The sequence below is a fragment of the Rhinopithecus bieti genome, unplaced genomic scaffold (assembly GCF_001698545.2).
Source record: "Rhinopithecus bieti isolate Rb0 unplaced genomic scaffold, ASM169854v2 scaffold_11964, whole genome shotgun sequence".
In the NCBI taxonomy this organism is placed as follows: Eukaryota; Metazoa; Chordata; class Mammalia; order Primates; family Cercopithecidae; genus Rhinopithecus; species Rhinopithecus bieti.
In genome coordinates this window covers 3,537,856-3,560,757 of record NW_016807677.1, presented here as the reverse complement: position 1 = coordinate 3,560,757, position 22,902 = coordinate 3,537,856, and the positions used below count along the sequence as shown (strand labels likewise).

General features: G+C 38.4%; 1 protein-coding gene and 1 pseudogene across 7 annotated transcripts in view; both read right to left on the bottom strand.

Moving 5' to 3' along the window:
* The window catches only part of CADM1 (cell adhesion molecule 1), a 333,382-nt gene that overhangs the window by 173,212 nt on the left and 137,268 nt on the right, over positions 1–22,902 (bottom strand). The gene's annotated exons all lie outside the window — the stretch shown is intronic.
* On the bottom strand, positions 12,781–14,035 carry LOC108536417 (60S ribosomal protein L3 pseudogene; annotated as a pseudogene). Its single transcript, XR_001887512.1, has one exon. The product of XR_001887512.1 is annotated as a 60S ribosomal protein L3 pseudogene (transcript).

The window sequence follows — 22,902 nt, the reverse complement described above, 5'->3', positions numbered from 1 at the left end:
TTTTTTTTGTGAGACGGAGTCTGGCTCTGTCGCCCAGGCTGGAGTGCGGTGGCCGGATCTCAGCTCACTGCAAGCTCCGCCTCCCAGGTTCACGCCATTCTCCTGCCTCCGCCTCCCAAGTAGCTGGGACTACAGGCGCCCACCTCGTCGCCCGGCTAGTTTTTTGTATTCTTTAGTAGAGACGGGGTTTCACCGTATTAGCCAGGATGGTCTCGATCTCCTGACCTTGTGATCCGCCGGTCTCGGCCTCCCAAAGTGCTGGGATTACAGGCTTGAGCCACCGCGCCCGGCCCTAAGTTTTTTTTTTGTCTGTTGTTAAATTGTTCTAGTTTAGAGGAGTGATCATTAATAGCAACAAGTGTTCACAAGCAGCCTGAATGACCTTCTTCTACCCAGATCAGACTATGTATAGCCCTACTTACCAAAGAATAATAACACCAAACATTGTCAGAAGAAAAAAAAAAAAAAACCTATTGATTCATCATAAAGGTGAAAGAGACAGAACGAAATTTAAGAGTACCTGAACAAAATAAGCATATAAACACATACTCTCAATGCGACACCAAGAAACTAAGATGTGGGTACAAGCGAATAAAACAATCTTAATTGTCAATACAACTCCCCAGGACAGACTGCTATAAAGAATCTAAACTTCTTTTGCATCCTCAGGTCAAAGGTCATGGATGAACCACAGGGACAAGCAGGCTTCCTGAGCCAAGGACAATCCGTTTACTCATCATGTTGTGGGGTACTAGCCCCCGCAACTGCTTCTTGGTGTACGTCTAACTTCCCTCCTTCACCATTATACTCACCCATTCAATAACTTAATGAGACTGACAGAAAGCTGACAGCAGGTGTGTTCAATATGTTGTTTTCATCTCCCCACTTGGAGTTATTAGCACCTCCCATCACTCAATTTGGCAGGTCCATTTTAATATTAGCATCACATACAAGCTGCATCCTTGAGAAAGGAGGCCATTTCAGACTTTTCTGGTGAACTATTGGAACTATTACTTAGATAATAGAACATTTATTTTATGTCATTATAAAATTAAACTTTACCTCTGGGTCTTTAAAGGCTAATAGTTCAACTTCCCTTTTTGACATGCAAGAAGATAAGATTCTCCTGACATGAAAATATAAAAGGGCATTTGTAACCACTGTGACAATTCTGCTAGGCTGCTTAGTACAATGGAATATTTTTTCAACTATATAAAAACATGTACATTAATATACTTTTGAAAACTACACCATGTTACTCATGTAAGGAAAAGTTTAATGCCCTCACTACACTGTCATGTTACAATAGTTTTACATCTCAGTTATGTACATTCAAAGTAGGATTCAGAATCATTCACAATGTCAATCATATATTATGGCACCGCTTTAGCCAACAGTATCCTCCATTACACAATTACAATCTGTTTGAAGAGAAAGAAAAACATGTGACAAAGTGGTGCATGAAAAATAAGGTGAATACATGATATAATGCTCTGCTCCCTTTTACACAATTTTATATATTTTGAGGGAGTGCAGGAAGGCATTCAAAAGAACAGATTATTCATTTTTGGAAGTTAATTACCTATTATTAAGTTCTAAGTACCATGGGAAATCAGTGTGAGCACTTGGGTAGTGCTTGCCTACTGAAAAGAGACACCACACCAAGATTTCTTTGTTAAAGGTAAGGTAGGTTCTTACTAAAGCCACACGCAGGGGTTACTTCTAGATAAACTTTAACTATCAGAATAGAGTTGACGTGAGTGAAAAGATTACTATAAGAAGTTTTCTAAGTTTGCTAATAAAGATGGTAAATTACTAGGCTGAAATCTGTCATTTGTTAATCAAATTTAATAGTAATTTCTTCCTGCAGACACATGCAGAAGACAAATTATCAATTTCTGTAAATCATAATTAGTTCAGAGGCAGATTCCAATTCTCCTAAAGATTAGCTCCGTGTAGTTTAAATTAAAGGCACTCAGTTACCATACGAATTGTAGAAAACCTCACCCTTCACTGAGGTACTTGAAATCTTGGGTTATGACCACTTGAAGGTTTGTGGTAATAATTCAAAATGCTTTTACTTTGTTATATTCACCGGTGCCAATTTTCACGAAGTGCACAGGCAAGAGACTGTGTAGAGCAGTATCAAATGCAGCTCTTGTCTGCTATGTTTTCCCCCATGTAGATGGCTTTGCTGCCACTGAGACGCAAGGCCCTTTCCAATCTTTAATTTTCTTTAAGAGTGGATAAGTGCCGTGAGCAAAACTGCTCACCACTGCTCTTGAGGTGCTTATTTAAAAAGAAATAAAACATGATTAATTTCAAGTGCTTTACAATTAAAAATACATGACAGGAGGGTCATCTGGGCAATTTAACTACATCGGGAAGGGTCATGGGCCTCTGAAGTTTGAGAAACCCTGAGCTAGACTCAGTGCATGTATTTATTGTCACTGGTAGCATATTAGATTATTAAAAGGGACATGCTAATGTGACATTTTACTATTACAAAGGAAACTCAGTACTAAAATTAGAGCATAAATCAGGCAGATATGCTTCCAGACATGCAATCAACTCTGTCTTCCACTTATCTTCCTTTACGCATCAAGGGGTTATACTCGATTTCATTTTGTATTTATTTGTAAACTATATGTGTCGCTCCTTTCTAAGTTCAATGTGAGTAACAAAAATTTAGCTGCATCCCAGTAAAACAGATTTAACTTTAATGCAGATAAAGCAAGGTGGTTAGGATGTCAGAAAATATACTTTAAAATCAATACTAAAATATAAACCTATTAGTTTTGAATATTTAGCCAGATTACATTTCATATGCAAGATTCTCTTCAATAAAGCTTTCTTCTTTATTACAGGAAAGTATTTCTATGCATAAAATAGTAAGATTTGTCTTTGAAAAGACAACCCAACCAATTCTGTTCCCAAAACAATGGCTAGTTTGGGGGTGTAAAGAGCAGACAACATAAAGTAAATCACTGTCATGAAATAATAATTAGCATTGTAAAAGTAACCTCCACTGCCTCAGCTGACTAATGCACAATGCCTGTTCAAGCCCATATTTCAAATCTGAAAGTCACCAAATGAAATTAGCACTTTCATTCTGAAGTCAGATTCTGTTGGTATTTTTGCCTGGAAGGAAAGGGAAGCCATTTCATACTCTCGCTAATCCAAAATAGCAAAAACTTGTCATCTTTGTTGCTTAAAGGGAAAGCTGTTCAAGGGCTTGACAGACGAGAAGATCCCAGTTCAAATCAGCAGCATTCTCCTTCCTCTCCTCCCTACTTCATTGTTTTAGGTCCCTCCATCAGAGGGATTAATGACTCATATTTTGTTCAGGGTACACATGTCTATGGAACTGTGGGGGAGGTAGTTCATAATAAAAAAGGCCTAAGTCATGGGCTACACCACATGGACCAATTAGTCTTCATTTGTTTCATAGCCTTACCGTATTTTTTTTTTTTTTTGAGATGGAGTTTCGCTCTTGTGGTCCAGGCTAGAATGCAGTGACACGATCTTGGCTTACTGGGCTTACTGCAACCTCCGCCTCCTGGGTTCAAGCGATTCTCCTACTTCAGCCACCCGAGTAGCTGGAATTACAGGCATGTGCCACAACAACTGGCTAATTTTGTATTTTTAGTAGAGATGGGGTTCTCCATGTTGGTCAGGCTGGTCTCAAACTCCAAATCTTAGTTGATGCACCCACCTCGGCCTCCCAAAGTTCTGGGATTAGAGGCGTGAGCCACCACACCCGGCCAGCCTTACCATCTTTAACACTAAAGATGTATAGCCTAGCCATGCCATGGCAAATGCATGCTATTGGTCAAAAGGGTGATTGAGGAAGTATGTGAAAATGGTTCAGTGGATACTCATTAAAGGGAAGGAGGGAAGAAGGTAGGGAAGCGGAGAGGCGGAAAGCCAGGGATAGAGGAGGTGCCCTGTAGAAATCCTAAAAGTGCTTTGCATCACTATCTGAGAGCCTATGACCATTCTTTTTTTTTTTTTTCCTTTTTTTAAAATAAAACCACAACCTATTCAGGTCATATATATTTAAACATCAAATAGGAATACATAATAATTAAGAAAATGGCTAGCTGGCTAATTTATTCTGAGTTTGTCCTATACTAACTAAAAAAAAATTAAATCTATATAAAACGAAACAATGCTTATGAATTAAACACAACATTTCATGCCTTAAAAGAACTTAGCGCATTAGCAATTAGCATTTTCTTTGTTTTGAATTCATTGAATTTATATCATCCTTCAACACTGTTTAGCTAAAGCAAACAAAAACAAGAAAATCACATTATTCTTTCTAAGCCATATAAAAGTGATCTGGAAAGTCACGTTTAAAATCACTATCATGGATTAGCTTAAGGCAATTATTTCACTTGCTGCATTCTTTTACGAGAAGTTAAAAAAAAAAAAAAAAAATCAAGCTTCTTGCCTAACAAGAAAAATGAAATCCCATTAGTTGTGTCTCCAGTGTATATTAACATTCCTTTTGTTTAGAAAGGTTAATATCCCCCAAATAAAGGAGCATACAGTGCCTGTTAAAATAATTACATCATGACATTTTAGAAAGGTTGGCAGATAGACGTGGTTGCAAGCAAGGAAACAAACAAAAGTAAAAGCGAGTAGTTTTTAAATTATCCGTGACTTCAAAAAATGAAAAAGACTGGAAATTCCACCATGTTTGCAATTTCCTGCCAGCTTGTCTGGTCTCTGGTATTTGGCTTTTCTCCCTCTTCTTCAATATCTTTCTGTCACAGAAACTTAGGGAGATGTACCTTCATGCTCTAAATCAGATGATCTACTATCTAAAAAGGAAACGACAAATCTGACAACAAAAGAATTTCACAACAGATAGGCAGTTGATAGCATGAGGCACTAACATTAAATCCAAGTCTTTCCATGGCCACTTGGAGTCCCAGAGTACAGAATTTGGTGTCACGATAAAAGAATAATTTTTGTATTCTAGCAAGCTGATCTAAGGGCCCAACATTAGTAAGACTGAAACCAGCGAGCAATGAAGTCTTCAGATTCTCCCCTATAAGACCTAGAGAAAACACTTCAAACTGTATGCAGACAAAATACAGAACTCTGGCCCTAATGCTTGAGGCAGAGAGAAGCAATTCTCCAGATATGTAAAATAAATTATTAATCTTTTAAACCTCTGGACACACAGCAAACATTTTCTTAATCAAAAATAGGCACAGTAGTAATATAAAACCTAACCAGCATGTTCTTTCTCATTCTCTAGGGCATAGGAGTCCCTCTGCAGCTCTGGAATTGGATGGCCTGTTCCTGCACTGCTCCCAAGAAAGTAGTGAATGAAGTACGCAAGACAAAGATGAGGAGAAAGACAGACAATGGTTTTCCTCACCACCACTTAAACGATAGGAAGCTTCCTCAGTTAATGACAGCTCAACCTCTGAACAGCAGGTCAGAGAAGCTAATTGAACAAGTACTTTAGGAGTTTATTAATATTCCCAAAAGTCATAGACTGCTTTACATCAGCAATTCCCAATAATGCCAATAACAAATTGTGCAGATGTAGTGATGAAACCACCACTGCCTTAAGAGTCTAAAAAAAGAATGCAATAAAATCAAATTAAAAGCCCCCAAGTTACCATAACAAAATCTCCAAAATTGTATAAATCAACTAAAGGGAATTCAGTGCAACATCTCACCTGACAGTTTCATAACAAAATTGTGACGGAAAGCCTGTCCCAGTTCTATACAAAAGTGGAGTACTGATCCCTTTGGCAGAGGGCTTGTCAGCATGGAATGACGATTCTAAGTCCCCATCTCATGTAAATACAGCGCCCTGCATTTAAGAAGCAATCCTCACACACTTGTGCAAGAATGAATGAATGAACCAATGCACGGCTTACATGGAATAGTCTTCTAAAACAATCTCTAACACATCTAAACTGACATTTTCATGTAACTGTCACAGGCTATGCAGAGTGCTGGATAAAACAGAGGAAATATTTTCTTTTCCCAGAAGCCAGCTAAGAGCTCATCTCCAGGAAAAAAAAAATTAAACAGAGAAGACTTAGAAGAGGAGGAGGACAAGGAGGAGGAAGACAAGACAGAAAAAACATAGCATTGCACAGTGCTGGGCACTGTTTTTAGTATTTTTGAGTATTTCATACTAATTAGCTTAATCCTCACCACTGCCATATGAAATAGATATTATTATTATCCCCATCTTGCAGTTGAGATAAGACAGAGATAAGTTTCATTCAGCTAGGCCTGGCACAGCCAGATTTCAAGGCCAGGCAGTACAGCTCCATAGTATTTCATGGTGTATATGTACCACATTTTCTTCATCCAATCTGCCACCGATGGGCATTCAGGCTGATTCCATGTCTTTGCTATTGTGAATAGTGCTGCAGTGAACATATGCATGCATACAAACTTGATTTCTCTTGAGGTAACTTTTGAATTATTTCCTTATCTTTGTGTTCTGGATTGAAAATGCTGAAGGCTTTTCAAGTTTGATAATTTCTATTTATGTCATTCTAGCAAAATAAGCTTCTACAAGATATAGAGGAGTGTTTTGTTCAAGAAAAGGGAAATGGGTACAGACAAGATTTCTTGTAACTGGCATGAGTGGACGTATTAGAGATGTTTAGGGAAATCTTCTCTGTAATGTATTGGTGATAAATGACCCATATTACTGTGTTTATAACAGCACTGTCCAATAGAACTTCCTGTGATGGGAATACTTGACATCTGCACTATCCAATACAGACACCACTAGCCACAGGCAGCGATTGAGAATTGCAATGTAGCAAGTGCAACTGCGGAAGTAAAGTTTTAATTTTACTTAATTAAATCTAAATAGCTGCATGTTGCTATTTAAACTTAAGTTTAATTAATTCTATAACATTTTGTTAAAGCTTTCTTTTGGTTCAGTTAATGGAATGCAAGACCTGTTATATATGCCACTCTTTGAAATAAACTCTTAGCAAGCTCCTTCTCTCATGTCCACTTCAATCTTTAGTGCAGTTGGCCAGAAACTAGTAAGATTCCAAGACTGAGATGGAATAGGCAGAGAAGTTGAAGGCATAACTTGAGTTCATACCTCAATCCATAATCCAGTCCAGCTTTTATCAGAGCTCTGACCTGGAGTTCAGGGAGTGGTATTCAGATTCTCATTCTGCTCCTCCTTGCTTTGGGAAAGAAGGGTGGTGAGTGGGTAGACGTGATTGGCAGGATGGGATTTGAGCCTTCCTGAGTCCCTGGATATCATCTCATCCCAATTCCTAACAACTAAGAACTACGAGTATTCAATTTGTAAGGATTGTTACGTATGTGAAAGGAATGGCACAAGATAAGGCTAAAAAAACTAGGTTATGGCCAGACTGACTGTCAACCGAAGCAGTGACAGGCTGTTTTTGTTTGTTTAAAATCATACAGAGGACAGAAAAAACCTAATGTCTAGCATACAGTATAAAATTAATAAATATTTAATCTGGCAGCAATGTCTCTGCTGATCTGGAAGCAGAAGAGACTAAAAAATAGGGAAAACAGTTAACAAGAATCTAACGTGGTGAAAGAGTTTCAAAAATGACTGAAGAAGGTGAACTGATTAAAAGATATGGGAATCTATCATTCACTAAGGACCTACTATGTGACAATCATGCTAGTCATTATTTTAATTAGTTCTCATGATTCTATAAATTAAGCATGATTATTCATGTTTTCAAATTGAGTAACTAAAGCACAAAGAATACGTAATGTTCCGAAGGTCACAGAGTTGATAAGAGACCAAGTGAATACGCAAGCCTAGATCTGTCTGCAGTAGAGGATGAAGCAAGTTCTTTCCACACACATAACCCTGATATTCTTACGACCTGGAAATAAACTGGACAAGGCAGGGCAAGGAAGAAGGGTCAAGAAATAGTAGGAAGTTGCTGAGCCTTGATGATGGACTCTTCTAATAGGGTAGCCAACAACTGCTTAAAGCCCTGATGGGAGCATTGGAGATACAAACTTCAATAGGACACAGTCCTTTCCTTGAAGGGATTTACAGGTGGCCCAATAATTACAATATAAAGTGACCTAAGCCCTAAAGAGCAATAGGGAGGTCATTGGAAAAAGCAAGTTTATGTATATCACATGTATCTCTGAAAACTATAGGACTATAATAACTAGAAGTTTTCAAATAACACTGAAATTCAAGATAACCACCTTCAGAGTGATTCTAGATAACTGTCTCTGGAGTGTTTCTCCATATCATTAAAAAAGGACTCCCAACAAATTAGTAATCATTAACTTAATTATAAGATATTATACATTCATTTCATTCATCACCAATACATTATAGAGAGAATTTCCCTAAACATCTCTAATGCACCCACTCATGCCAGTTAAAAGAAATCCTGTCTGTAATCATTTCCCTTCTTCTAGAACAAAAACACTCCTCTACATCTTGTAGAAGCTTAATTTGCTAGAATGAGATTAATAGAAATTATCACTCTAAAAGCCTTTAGCATTTTCAATCCAGAACACAAAGATAAGGAAACCATTCAAAAGTCATCTCAAGAGAAATCAAGTTCACATGCACGCATATGTTCACTGCAGCATTATTCACAATAATAGCAAAGACATGGAATCAACCTAAATACCCATTACAACCTAATGGCAGATTGGATGAAGAAAATGTGGTATATATACATTGTAGAATACTATGCAACTATAAAAAAGAATGGATCATATCCTTGGCAGGAACAAGAATGGAGCTGGAGGTCATTATCCTTAGCAAACTAACACGGGAACAGAAAAAACAAATACTAATTGTTCTCACTTATGAGTGGGAGCAAAGTGATGAGAACACATGGATGCAACGCAAAGAGGAAAACAACAGACACTGGGGCCTACTTGAGGGTAGAGGCTGGGAGGAGGCCGAGGATCAGAAAAAATAACTATTGGGCACTAGGCTTAGTACCTGGGTGATGCAATAATATTTACAACAAATCGCTGTGGAATAAGTTTAACTGTATTACAAACCTGCATATGTACCTCTGACCCTAAAAAAAAAGGTATTAAAAAAAGAGAGCCAGATCAAGTTATAGGCAAACTACCCACAAATCAAAAACTACACAGATTTAGCTCAAGTTTAAATCACTAACACACACACACACACACACACACATGCACACACACACACAGGCACGAATTCAGAAAGCAAGCTAATTTTACTGAATAGTTCTCTTATATTTTATGCATTTTATTACTCTTTATCTGAGGTAGGTTTTGGGTTTTTTTGGTTTTTGTTTTTTGAGGTTTTTTTCGAGACAGAGTCTTGCCCTGTAGCCCAGGCTAGAGTACAAGTGGCATAATCTTGGCTCACTGCAACCTCCGCCTCCCAGGTTCAAGTGATTCTCCTGCCTCAGCTTCCTGAGTAGCTGGGATTACAGGCACGCGCCAACATGCCCAGTTAATTTTTGTATTATTAATAGAGACGGGGTTTCACCATATTGGCCAGGCTGGTCTCGAACTTATGACTTTGTGATCTGCCCACCTCGGCCTCCTAAAGTGCTGGGATTACAGGCGTGAGCCACCATGCCCGGCTGAGGTACATTATTTATAATATAACTCACATAGGATAAGAAGTTACTGACCCATTTTATGAAATTAATATTCTATATTTATTTTCTAAGTATTTCCCATATATTTTATACAAATATAATGAGGACAGTAAGGTCAAATAAGTTTATCTAAATAACCTGTGATTTTGGAAGAACTGAGAAGCAAATATAAAAGTATTAACAATTTGGATACCTCTAATATCTCCAAAAGCAAAACTATAGGAGGAAAGGGGAAGTACACTGCAGTAAAGCAGATGTCACTTATGAACATTTTTCATTGGCCCTCCAGCACCTGACACAGACCATGGCCTTGATAAATATTTTTTGAATGAATTAATAAACAAATAGGGGCATGCCAGTGAATGATGGGTCTAATGGAATCAATGGTATATTCCATATCTTCCATATCCCTATAAGGGATTTTTTTTAATGTGGCTATACAACATTCCAAGTATTTTTTTTTAAAATAGCCCTTTCAACAGGGAAAATAGCAGTCCATGTAAATCCCAGTGTGACCTCTACCTAATAATAAATGAGAAATAACTGTTTGGGAACTACTGCTTTTAAGCTAAACTAAAAAACTTTCATCAGTGTTTGTGTTTAATGTACTACTATAAAATATACACAGACACAAGATAAACTGATGTTGTAATGGCTTTTTTAAGCACACAAAAACACCAATTGCCTGAAAAATATAGATATTTTTTTCAGAAATGTAACCATTCTTTGTATTCTACAATTCTTATAAGATAGCATTATAACCAAAAGGGAAGAATAAAGTGTATTCCAGCTGTGTTATAACATTACAATGCAAACATTTTTGTAATCCCTTTTGGAATTTTAATACTGGCCTACAAAAATCAACTGTCTCTTAGAGGAATCTAACAAATAATACAACTGTGAAGAATATTTAAATACATGCTCTCTTCATCCCCCTCCTGGAACAAAATCTCCAATGTGAGGATGGAGAAGCAATGTCCCTCGGGCCTTTCAGGAACCCCAGCTACATGTGCTGGCAGAAGCCCAGGCTCCCCCAAAGGCCTTCGCTCCTGCTGTACCCCAGCCTGCTTCCCATTCAGGTTTCTGCCAGTATAAACAGAGCCACGTGTAGTAAGACAACGTTGCTCTATTAATACCGGGAAAGTAAACAAAAGGAAAAAGATTTTCCCAGACTTTCAGCACTGGGTTCATTCATTCAGTTTTAAATGTTTACTGAAGTTCCCATTGTGTTGAAAGTGTGGGGCTAGGAAGTGAGTCTTACATCCTTGCAAATTTCCCCGTCACAGCTTTAAAAATCTACACAGGCCATAAGGAGACGCCAAAAGGGTCCAAGTGGAGAGGTTACCACCACAGACTTAAAATCACTCAGCCTTGATTTCAGTGTTGTCCACTTATTAGCTAGTAGTCTAGGGCATGTTACTTAATTGTTCTAAGCTCTGTTTCCTTTTCTGTAAAACGGGGATAACAAAATTGCCTTTCTCAAAAATATGGTTTGTGACGATTCATAACATAATGTATTTTTAGCATAGCACCCAGCATATGGCAAGTGCTCAGCCAATAATAGCTGTCTGTGCTTTAGCTAAATAACATATCTATTTACTTACTCAACTTATTTAATGAGTACTTAATAGGAACATCTCACAGGTTAGACATTGAGAACACAGATAAAACAGAAAAGGCCTGTCTTTTGGGAGTTTACAGTCTAGTACAACAGACACTAGATAATTAGTTGATTATAATGTGGTAATTGCCATAAAATTACATTTTTTTCTAATAGCTTGATTAAGGTTTAATAAATGTATAATAAAGTCCACATATATGAAGTGTACAGTTTAATAAGTTCTGGCACAGCTGTACACAGCTGCAAAACATCACCACAATCAAGAGAAGAAACATATTCATCACTTCTAAAAATTCCCGGTACCCATCTGTCATCCTTCCTTCCTATACCAGCACCATCCACTACCTCTCAAGCAGTCATTGATCCTCCTTGTCTCACTCATAGTCATTTATTTTGAATCTTTAAAATAATTGTATAGAAAAAGAATCATAAAGTATTTATTAGCCCATTTTCACACTGCTGATAAAGACATACTGGAGACTGGGTAAATTATAAAGAAAAAGAGGTTTAATGGACTCACACTTCCACATAGCTGAGGAGGCCTTACAATCATGGCAGAAGGTGAAAGGCACATCTTACATGGCAGCAGACAAGAGAGAATAACAGAACTTGTGCAGGGAAACTCCCCTTTATAAAACCATCAGATCTTGTGAGACTTACTATCATGAGAACAGCACAGCAAAGATCTGCCCCCATGATTCAATTACCTCCTACCAGGTCCCGCCCATGACATGTGGGAATTCAAGATGAGATTTGGGTGTGGACACAGCTGAACCATATCAATTATTATACTCTTTTTATCCAGCTTATTTCACACAGCATAATTATTTTGAGATTAATGTATGTCACATCAGTAATTTTAAAACATATGGCACAATAAGATCACCTAATCTAGTCTACTGTAAGTAGACCTGTACCTTTTCCTTCAAATATCATCACTCCACCTAAATTCATCCCTGTGAACTCTAAGGAGTATAAGTAAATCTCAAGTTAGCCACTTTTCTAAGAGTTTCCTTTGCAAATGCAACATGCTAAATACTATTTCCCTTATCATTCACTGCTTCGCCCACTGAGTATTTCATACAACTACTATTTCTATTGTCAGAACATAAAGATAAATATTTTGTTCTTCCCATATCAAGCAAACAAAACCAAGATGAGGAGTGAGTTTTGAATCAACCCTCAAGGAGACTGTCAGGATAGATTTCTATACATACATGCATTACCATCTTGTTAATATACTACAAAATGAAGGCACATCTGTGTGGCTTCTCATAAGATGGTAGAAATTTTTGAGAAACGGTTCCATTGAGGTTCTAGGATCTAAAACATTGTATGAAGACTGACAATTTTCCAGCTCAGTGGCCAAGAATACGGCTCAAAGGCATGAGCTTCTGATGGGGAATCCATGTAGGGGGAAAGGAGAACTATTCCCTCTAGCAAATTATTAAGTAATTTGGGGACGTAAAAATTAAATTAAAAATTCTCTTTCATTTGAATATGAAATTTCTTGGAATTCTCTCTCTCTCTCTCTTTTTTTTTTTCCAGTGGAAAATAACTTTTATTGAGACCCCACCAGCTGCAAAATCTGCTCCTGGCATTAAGCTCCTTCTTCCTTTGCAATTCGGTCTTTCTTGAGTGATCCCATGAATGATTTCTTCTCTTCCATGGTCTGGAAGCGGCCATGGCCAAACTTGGAGGTGGTGTCAATGAACTTAAGGTCAATCTTCTCCAGAGCCTGCCGCTTCGTCTGCACCAGCAAGGACTTGGGGAGGGTGAGCACCCGCTTCTTGGTTCCCACCACACAGCCTTTCAGCATGACAAAGTCATCGGTCACTTCACCATAGTGGACAAAGCCACCCAGAGGGTTGATGCTCTTGTCAGACAGGTCATAGTCAGTGGAGGCATTGTTCTTGATCAGCTTGCCGTCCTTGATAAGGTAGCCCTGGCCAATCTTATAGATCTTCTTATTGATCTCAGTGAGGTGATGGTAGCCTTTCTGCCCAGCATGTGCCACAGAGAAGGCCACAAGAGCAGGATGCCATGCCCCAATGCAGGCCACCTTGCGCAGGCCTCGGTGGGTCTTGCGGGGCAGCTTCTTGGTGTGCCAACGACTGGTGACCCCTTTGTAGCCTTTGCCCTTGGTCACCCCGATGACATCCTGCCCAAACACTTGGTTCACAGGTACCTGCTGCTCGAGCCTCTCGTGGGCCCAGTCCAGCTTCTCGGCCACGGTGCCTCCGTTCACCTGGATCTCCATCAGGTGGGCCTTCTTCTGGCGCAGAGGAAGCAGGCGCATCTGGGTGTGGGCAATGACACGGATGACTTGGCAGTACTTCTTCATGCTGCTGAAGTCCTTTTCCAGCTGCTTCTTGCCATCCTCATCCTGCCATTTCTTGCAGTACTTGGTAAAGGCCTTCTTCTTAGATTTATCCCAGTTCTTATAGAAACGCCTCTTGCATTCATCACTGATGTGCTCAGCGAAGACAGTCTTGAAGGTCCGGAGGCCTCAAGGGGTTTCCACGTAGCCCACAATGCCCACAACCACCATAGGTGGCGTCTCCACAATGGTTACAGCCTCCACCACCTCCTTCTTGTTCACCTTAGATCCTGGCCTGTCTACTTCCCGCACGATGTGGGTCATGGCAGCCTTGTATCCCAGGAAGGCTGTGAGGTGGACCGGCTTAGACGGATCATCCTTAGGGAAGCTCTTAACCTTCCCGCGATGGCTGCTGCTGTGCTTCCGGGGCAGGAAGCCGAGGGACCCATGTCTGGGAGCGGAGAACTTTCTGTGAGACATCACGCCATCAAATCCCACCGGTCTCTTGTAATTCTCACTAGTATAACGTATCAAGATAAGATGATATTGCTCGAGAACCAAGTATAATAGTTGGCATATAGTAGATACCCCAATAAAGCATAGACATGTCAGTAACAACCTTGATAAAAGACCAGCCCAAGGCAAAGAAATGGCACAGTCATATTAGAAACTTCCTTAGAGAAATGGGTCCCTCCGTGATTACAGTGACTCCTACATTCTCAATCGGTCATTCAACAAAATTGAACATGTCTTATATTCAGCACCAAGCTAGTGTGCCAACAAATGTTTACTGAGTGTCTACTATATGCCTGGCACCAAAGAAGGCTTTTTGTAAGGATGAATAAGATAAAATGCTCCTGACTCAGTCTTTGTTGAATGTTTTAAATGTATTTAGTTTAAATGTAAGAGAATGGCACATGCAAACACTCACATATTTGCTTTGTACTGTTCCAAAGACAGTTTCTCTCCTAGTAGGGCTAAGTTTGAGAGCTATGAAAATAATAAGGCGCGTGCTAAATCATGACATTACATAAGCTTCACCCGGTGGTCCTCAGTTACCCTCACAATTGCCTTGATATTTCAATTTCTGGGTATCTTCCTCCAGTCATACGTCGAGAGCCTTGAATAAAAACCACAACAATGGTTATAGCCATTCATTGTCCACCTACTACGTGCTGGGGCCCTGCCAGGTTAAATACTGCAGCCAACCGGCTAAGAGCATTAATCATGTAGCGGAGAAGATAAAGAAGCCTTTCTTTGGAAATAAAATAATACACCTGCTACTTTGACATTTGTATAAGTCACATATCCAAAAGCTGGCGCTGATATCATATTTGTTATTGAAGACACTTAAGAGCAGTGAGGTACAGTAAGTACAACTACAATACAACTGAGCCACCTAAAAACAATGTGCACTTCTGCTGACTTTGTTGGCTGCATCCTAACCAAAAATGCACAGTGAAATTAAATTATACTGCCGATAAGAGTTTTATGTTCCTCGGCATAGATGAAATGAAGCATTTGCCAAAACCTGCTAGCACTGCTTACGTGATTATTAATGAAAACAGGGCCTGTACATGAACAGCATCAAATGGGTTACTCGAGACAGTGACCGGTAAAACTATATACACACACGTTCCGATGAAATCCTAGAATTAAATGCTGACACCCAAAAGGCATGCAGGTTAAGCGACTGCGGCAGATGAAAATATATCAAAGCCAGATACATTTCCTGTTGAAAATTCCTTACATTCCATGACTAAATCCTAACAGCCACAAGCAGCATTGCAATCTCCGATCGTGCTGATGCACAGAAAGGAAACTGTACTCGTGCGGTCGTGCTGTCAGCAGAACCCCTAGACAGAACACAGTTGCAGTCTTAAGGCAAAATAGAAGTGTCTGGAAGGCAATTCACATGTTTTCACACAAGGAGTGACAACTGTGACCTTCAGCCCCTTCTAAAGGTTCTTCTGCCTTAAAATCTTACTAGGTTCTTGTAGCCTACTCATAAAATACAGCAAGAATTTTATTTTATGTTTTTTAAGATTTTCATTGAACACTACAATGAAACTGTCTTGATACACTCGTGGTCTTCATGGCAATCACTATTTACTGACTACAAAGGTACTCAAACTGTGCCTTCAGGGTATTCAAACTGTGTTTTGTTGTTTTGTGTTTTTTTTGTTTTTTTTTTTTGAGACGGAGTCTCGCTCTGTCGCCCAGGCTGGAGAGCAGTGGCCAGATCTCAGCTCACTGCAAGCTCCACCTCCCGGGTTCATGCCATTCTCCTGCCTCAGCCTCCCGAGTAGTTGGGACTACAGGCCCCCGCCACCTAGCCCGACTAGTTTTTTGTATTTTTAGTAGAGACGGGGTTTCACCGTGTTAGCCAGGATGGTCTCGATCTCCTGACCTCGTGATCCACCCGTCTCGGCCTCCCAAAGTGCTGGGATTACAGGCTTGAGCCACCGCACCCCGGCCCCAAACTGTGTTTTAAACTATCATTTACATTTTGACTAAGAACCCCCAAAACATTCTATAATGTCTATATGTAATTAATGATAGCCTATTTCTTGATCTCAAATTCTGCAAGAGCGGAGTAGAGAAAGAGGTTGCTAAAGAAATGGAAAACAAAAACTACCCTGAAGCAAAACAACCACTCAGACAACAAACAACATTGAATCACCATCAATATCTAGTGCTTGTCTGTGAAATCTCATTAGCGAATCATCCTTTATAAACTAGAGCTACTGACAGGATTCAGGACATGCAGAGCTGGGTACCTGGCAATTCTCTTGCCAGAAAGATGTCAGTAGGATTATAACGAAGTATTATCGGAGTTGCAGTTAATCTATAGTCCATAAAGGAAATCAGAATGCATAACTCAGATTCTAGCTATGACTATCCAGCTCTCACTTGAAACATTTTAAGAGTCCCACAGTAGATCCAGCACTGTGACTGCTGGATAAAATTGAGTGACCTGTATTTTGTTGAAGTTGACCCTGAATGGTGTATACAAGCCAGTATTTATGACTGCTTACGATTCTTCACCATATTTTGCATGTGACTGAGAAGAAAGCACTTCTAAGAGCCAAATTTATTTCAAGGAAAATTCATACTACGTCTTCAGATTGCGCATATGTCTGGGCATATGCATACCCCCAATACACCCGTGCATGCCAAAAACACTGCCCCAAATCACACACCCAAACCTTATCTTTTTTTTTTTTTTTTTTGGAGACAGGGTCTTACTCTGTACCCCAGGCTGGAGTACAGTGGCACAATCATGCCTCACTGCAGCCTCGACCTTCCGGGCACAAGTGATTCTCTCAACTCACCTGCCCGAGTAGCTGGGACACAAGTGTGCACCACCACACCCGGGTATTTTTTTTTTATTTTTGGTAGAGATAGAGTCTCTTTCTGTTGCCCAGGCTGATCTCAAACTCCTGGGCTCAAGTGATCCTCCCGCCTTGGCCTCTCAAAGTGCTGGGATTACAGGTGAGAGCCACAGCACCCAGGCCCTAAACCTTATTTTTCCATATTCTGAATAATTTTAAACTCTGTTGAGTTTGGGTACAGGTAGTTTGTTTCATTTAAATACTGGAGTAATATTATTCAAAAACAAGTCCTAACAGTGGCTTGTAATAAACTTTTCACCGAGGTTAATGATGCCTACATCTACAGAATATTGATGAGACAGAATTGCCTAAGAAGCACTTAGCATAAAATAAAATGAAATCAAACCAAGTACCAAAACACAGTCAATTTCCTTTTTCCTATCTTATACCACTGAGAGTTAACTAGATTAGCCATTGGAATGTTGATTCTCAAAAAAATGTCCCTTGGTATCAGAAAACTGACAGTTTGTATTTTACTTTTTAAACCCGACAAGGCATCCTGTTTTCTATCTTATCTTCAAGAGAAAAGGCAGCTAAGGATAATTTCCACAGGCCTCAAGAGCATTGAGACCTAGTCAACAAAACTAGTTTTAATTAACAGATAAGTTTGCAGTTTAAGGCAAGAAATTTACTTAAAACTGTTTTAGGGAAAAGCCTGGAGAATAATAGTATAAAGAGATTATTAGAGAGGTTTTTTTTTAGTATCTCTATTATACAGTCTTCCATATCGAGGCAAATCTTGGCAGAGACAGATGGCCTAAGCCTCTATTTAACAATGAATGATTAAAAGCAAAGGAAAAAAGGCAAGATACTATTTAATCCTTCTTCACAAACAAACATCAATAAAGCAATGAGGTTATTGAGTATTTTTATGCTTATAACCCCAAAGGAAGTACCCCTCACTAATTAAATGTGTACCGGTAACATCATTACTTTTACAAATCCAATGTACATACTAATTCTATTAGAAGTCTACCTAGAAAATGTGTTCAGTTGTTTCTTCATTCAATAGTCAAGCACCTACTAGGTGCTAGGTGACAGGAATACAGAGCAAAGCTGTTGTCATCTGCTAAGGAATCTGAACTTCATGTTTATCTCATTCACCAATTTCAAGTCCCTACCAACAGAAAAATCACAGATTCGCCCAATCCAGATCAATCTTCCATTAAGAATCAATCTTATAAGCCAAGCGGCTCAGGCTCTTTAGCCTCTTGTCACTATACTCTAAGTTCCTTTGGCCCCACTGAGTGAACCTGGCACCAGTTCCATGATCAGCAGGACGTGGCATAGCTAGTGCCAAAATACCACAAGCATTCAAGCACCAGTGACCTTAAATCGAGGTCATTATTACCATCTCCTACCGTTTTTTTGACAGTTGGCTGCTGTTCTCTGAATGTCAGAATCCTCTAAATTCTACTGCATCATTCAACGTGTGGAACAAGGGTGATTAGGGGTGCTCCAGGTAATGTCTTTTCAATATTAAAGAAAATAGTTCCTTCTCTTCTTGTAAGAAATGGGTTAATGATTCAGAAACTCTGCACAGTGATAGATGTGTTTGTTTGCCCACTCCATTTTAGGCTAATTTTCCATTTTAAGCAGCAATCTGGATGACTAAGTTAAGAATAATAGAAAGAATAAGATGAACGCATACAAAAGCACAATTGAGAAGGCTTAAGATAAACAGAAATTTGTTTCCTTAGATTCAAGGTCCACTGATCATTGCATCAGTTCAACTAGGAAGGCTGAAGAACGCCTTCATTCACTAATGGGAAAGGGTAAGATTCTTGGACTATTTTAGTGTTTCATTGGGGCCTGAATCAAATGACCTTGGGATCGTATGTTCTTATAATTTTAAATACAGTCATACACCACATAACAACTTTCAGTCAACAACGTACAGCTTATACAACAGTGATCCCGTAAGATTATAATGCCATATTTTTACTGGACATTTTCTGTTTAGATATGTTTAGATCACAAATACCACTGTGTTACAATTGCTTACTGTATTCATTACGGTTACACGCTGTACAGGTCTGTAGCCTAAGAGCAATGAGCTGTAGCATACAGCCTAGGTGTGTCATAGGCTATACCATTCAGGTTTGTGTAAATCCACTCTATGATTTTTGCATTATGATGAAATTGCCTAACAACGCATTTCTCAGAACATATTCCCATCGTTAAGCAACACGTGACTGTATATCTGTGATCTTTCTCAGTGAAATTTCAGGCATGTTCATTCTTATTCTGTCTGGCAATGAGTGTGTCTCAGTTTCAAAACCTACAGTTCTTGAATTATTTGCTTCTATAAATCTCTTTTCTAAGGCCAAGTTCTTTCAAATGTGTTCCTAACATTTACATTTATGCCCATCCTTAAGTCTCCTTTACACTTGAAACCCTCCCAATTAACACTCTCTCCTATCCTTTTTCCACTTTTTTGTTTTTCCTTTTTAAGTAATCACTTGCTTAAATCAACTCCTTCCCTGTATTCGCAATGGAAACAACTGGACTTGGTCTTGTAGAAGCACACGTCTATCATGGCCATAAATATCACCATTTAAAAAGTCTTCATGCATTTTCTATAGTGGGGAAACTATAAAGCACTAGGAAGAAAAAAAAAAACCGTTTTGTTTAACTTGTTTCACTCTGGTCATATTATAGTTGTGACAGCATATTGGTATCTATGATACTTCTTCAGTCCTGTCACTGTCAGTCAGTACTAACACTTAAGTTATTGACAGCTTCACCTCTCCAATTTTATTTCACATTTGGCACATTATCACTCTCTACTCTCGAAAAATTTTAAACAGCTTCACAAAGCAATCAATTAATATACCACATACATAATAAATGTAAAAGTAGTAAAATGAACAATTCAGAACTTATTAATGTTGGCATGTGCCTCATTTAAAAACAGTTGCATTCGCATTTACTTAGCTATATCTGGCTTTTCATTTGATAAAGAGAACATAATATTAAAAATTATATTCTTTATCCATATTCACCTATAGCTATTTGTAGATGTTTATGGAAAAACGTGACAGGCTTAATGAAGCAATGATGATGCCCATTCCCTCTGTAGAAAATGCCCTGATGTAAAGGGCACTCTGCAGAGTCATCCTGGTGGACTTCTCTAGTGTACCCCCCGCCATGCATGGCTAGTCCCACCAGCGGAGTCACATATTCACCACAAGTGGACTGGGTTTGGTCCCAAGCCTCTTTACTCCAACTGTATTAATCAAATGGGATGGGAACAGATTATTCCGTATAAATCCATGAAATACGAGTGTAAACAGAAAGTGATTCACTGTTTCTATCAAAATTAAGCAGAATGTTTGAATGGACTTCATCAAGATGAGTCATTAAAAAATACTAAAGCTGATGTAGGTTAGATAACTGAGAAGTTGTGGGGAAATTTAGTAAAAATCTAGGAGGATTCCGTATTTAGATTGTTTCTTAATTATCTTTAAATTACCATGCCAATTTAGAGAGACAGAGATTGAAAATCATAGAGATTAGCATTGTGGGTATTGTTTATACAAGGAAGATGTCAGGAAATTTTAACTAGGCCTTGACCTGATATCAAATGTTGGCAAATAAAAAAAGAAAAATACCTGTATATAGATGTAACATTAATATGAAAAGTAGAAGGTGTGTATTTATAATTTGTTATGACTTTTTTGATTAATCAACTACTAGCATCAATAAACCAGACAAGAAGACTTCTACAATAACTTTTTAATTACCTCATATATTAGCTAAGGTGTTCTGAGTGCGGCAAAAAAAAAAAAAAAAAAAAAAATTCTTTGTTTAAACCCCAAATATATAAATATTTTCAGAAAATCAAACAAACAAAAAAGCTGAAAGGCCCACATTGCTAATCTTGCTTAAACTAAGACTCAATTTTTAGGATAAGAGCATTTAGAAATTCAGGATCATTAACATCGGAAGATTTTACCCAAGTGTCCCACACAGTCACAATTAACACTGGGGCAGTTGTCTACTGATTGGGCATTTGTGGGAACACAGAATAGGTTTTATATATGAGGGCCACTGCCATAAACTGCCAAGATTAATCTGCCCACTGTGTGGTAATATTTTCACTCAAATTAATGGCTCCTTTTTGCCAGGACACATTTATTTCTGTCACTCGGGTCACATGTTATCATCCAGCCTTCCACCGATAGCACTGGCATTTACTATACTCTGCTCTGACCATATAATGCATGCACATTTGGAATCATCAGAAGCAAACATCACATTTCTCCGCAGCACAAAAACAGGTGAACACAAAGACTTGCTAAGCAAATTGCCTGTCTCAGTGCCTCCTTGATAGGAAAAGTCAGGAACCTACTTAAATATTTATTTTTAATTCCTCTGGCTAAGATTCTGACATGCAAAAATACAAAATGCATAGCTTTTTAGTGTCAAGTGATATCCAAAGCAACAGGCAGTGCATTTTACACATAGGTCATCTGTACAGGATTTTGTAAGGTTGTAAAGAGGGTTAGTCTTCTAGTACCTGGGAGTTCATATCCCCTCGGAGATCCTGAAAGGTCTCTTTGTATATGCAGAGAGTTGCTAATATTTTCCTTTCTTCTACTCATCACACAACATGCAAAGAAATACGTCATTTTGTTTCCAAATCTGTGTGATGTAAAAAATGGCATTAGAGAAAGAAAGGAAGAGAAATAGCATCCCAAGGATACATTTGTGTTCAAATTTCTTAGAACATGTATTTCCTCCAAACAGGTCAATGCAATTTACAAAAACAAAACCAAAAACTTGAGTAATACAGAGGAAATTTGATGTATATGACTTGAGTTACTCAAAGTCAGAGTAAGTCAACACCAAAAAACAGAACAAAAAAGGCCTAAATTACCTTTACCGCTAAAGTAATCTTTCTACATTATTTCACTAGGAATTAATGTGAAATAGTCTGAAAAGTGCTGAGCACATTTAAACAATTTTATGTGTGGTCAATTCTTCCTTTGAGTATCCTAACATCTTGTCAGTTGGAATTTAAAATATTTCAGACTTTGGGATAGGCCATGCAATGTTACCCAGACATGCTGAACAAAACAAAAGTCTTAATAGCTTTTGTAAAGCCGGGTGCAGTGGCCATGTGCCAGCGGTTCCGCTGCTCCAGAGGCTGAGGCAGGAGGACAGCATGAGCCCAGGAGTTCGAGGCTGCAGTGAGCTGTGACTGCGCCTGTGAATAGCCACCACAATTCAGCCTGGGCCACATAGCAAGGCCCCATCTCTAAAAATAATCATCATATATGTAAGAATTTCCAAGACTTCTATTTTGTATGATATCCTAAATGTTAGAGATTAAAAAACAAACAAGGCGTGCTGGTTAGACAACCCATTTTCTCTGAGAAAAGTACCCAATGCCCACATGGAATTAGTCTTTGTACAAAGAAGTTTCTTTCCATTTGCTTAACCTATGAAGGATGAACCTATACATCAAATCAAGAGTTCTCTTTAACACGTGCTTTTTAAGTGTTCGTTTACATTTTCTTTTTATTCTAATTATTAAAATAATGCATATTCATTATAGAAAATGAAACAGAAAATAATAAAGGAGTAACGAGAATACGAATCCCACTGCCCAGTCAACCACTGTTAGCATTTTGTTGCATTTCTTCCACGTTTTTCTTTTCTGTATACTTTTAGCATGCTTATATGCATATAAATTTTATATATTTTAACATGATTTTAAGAAATTATTCAGTAGTCTTCTGATTTCACTTTCTGTAGTTTAATAAATTTTAATCAATTCTCTGGAAATGCTTAGAATTTCTTAGAAAAAAAAACAGTAAGGTTATCTCCAGAAGTAGATACTTTATATATCCAAATTCAAGTTTAAGTGAATCCTGAATATAAGATGATCTCTCATTTTCCATATGAGATGATTTCCTCAAAAAATAAGTTTTTTTTTTTTTTTAA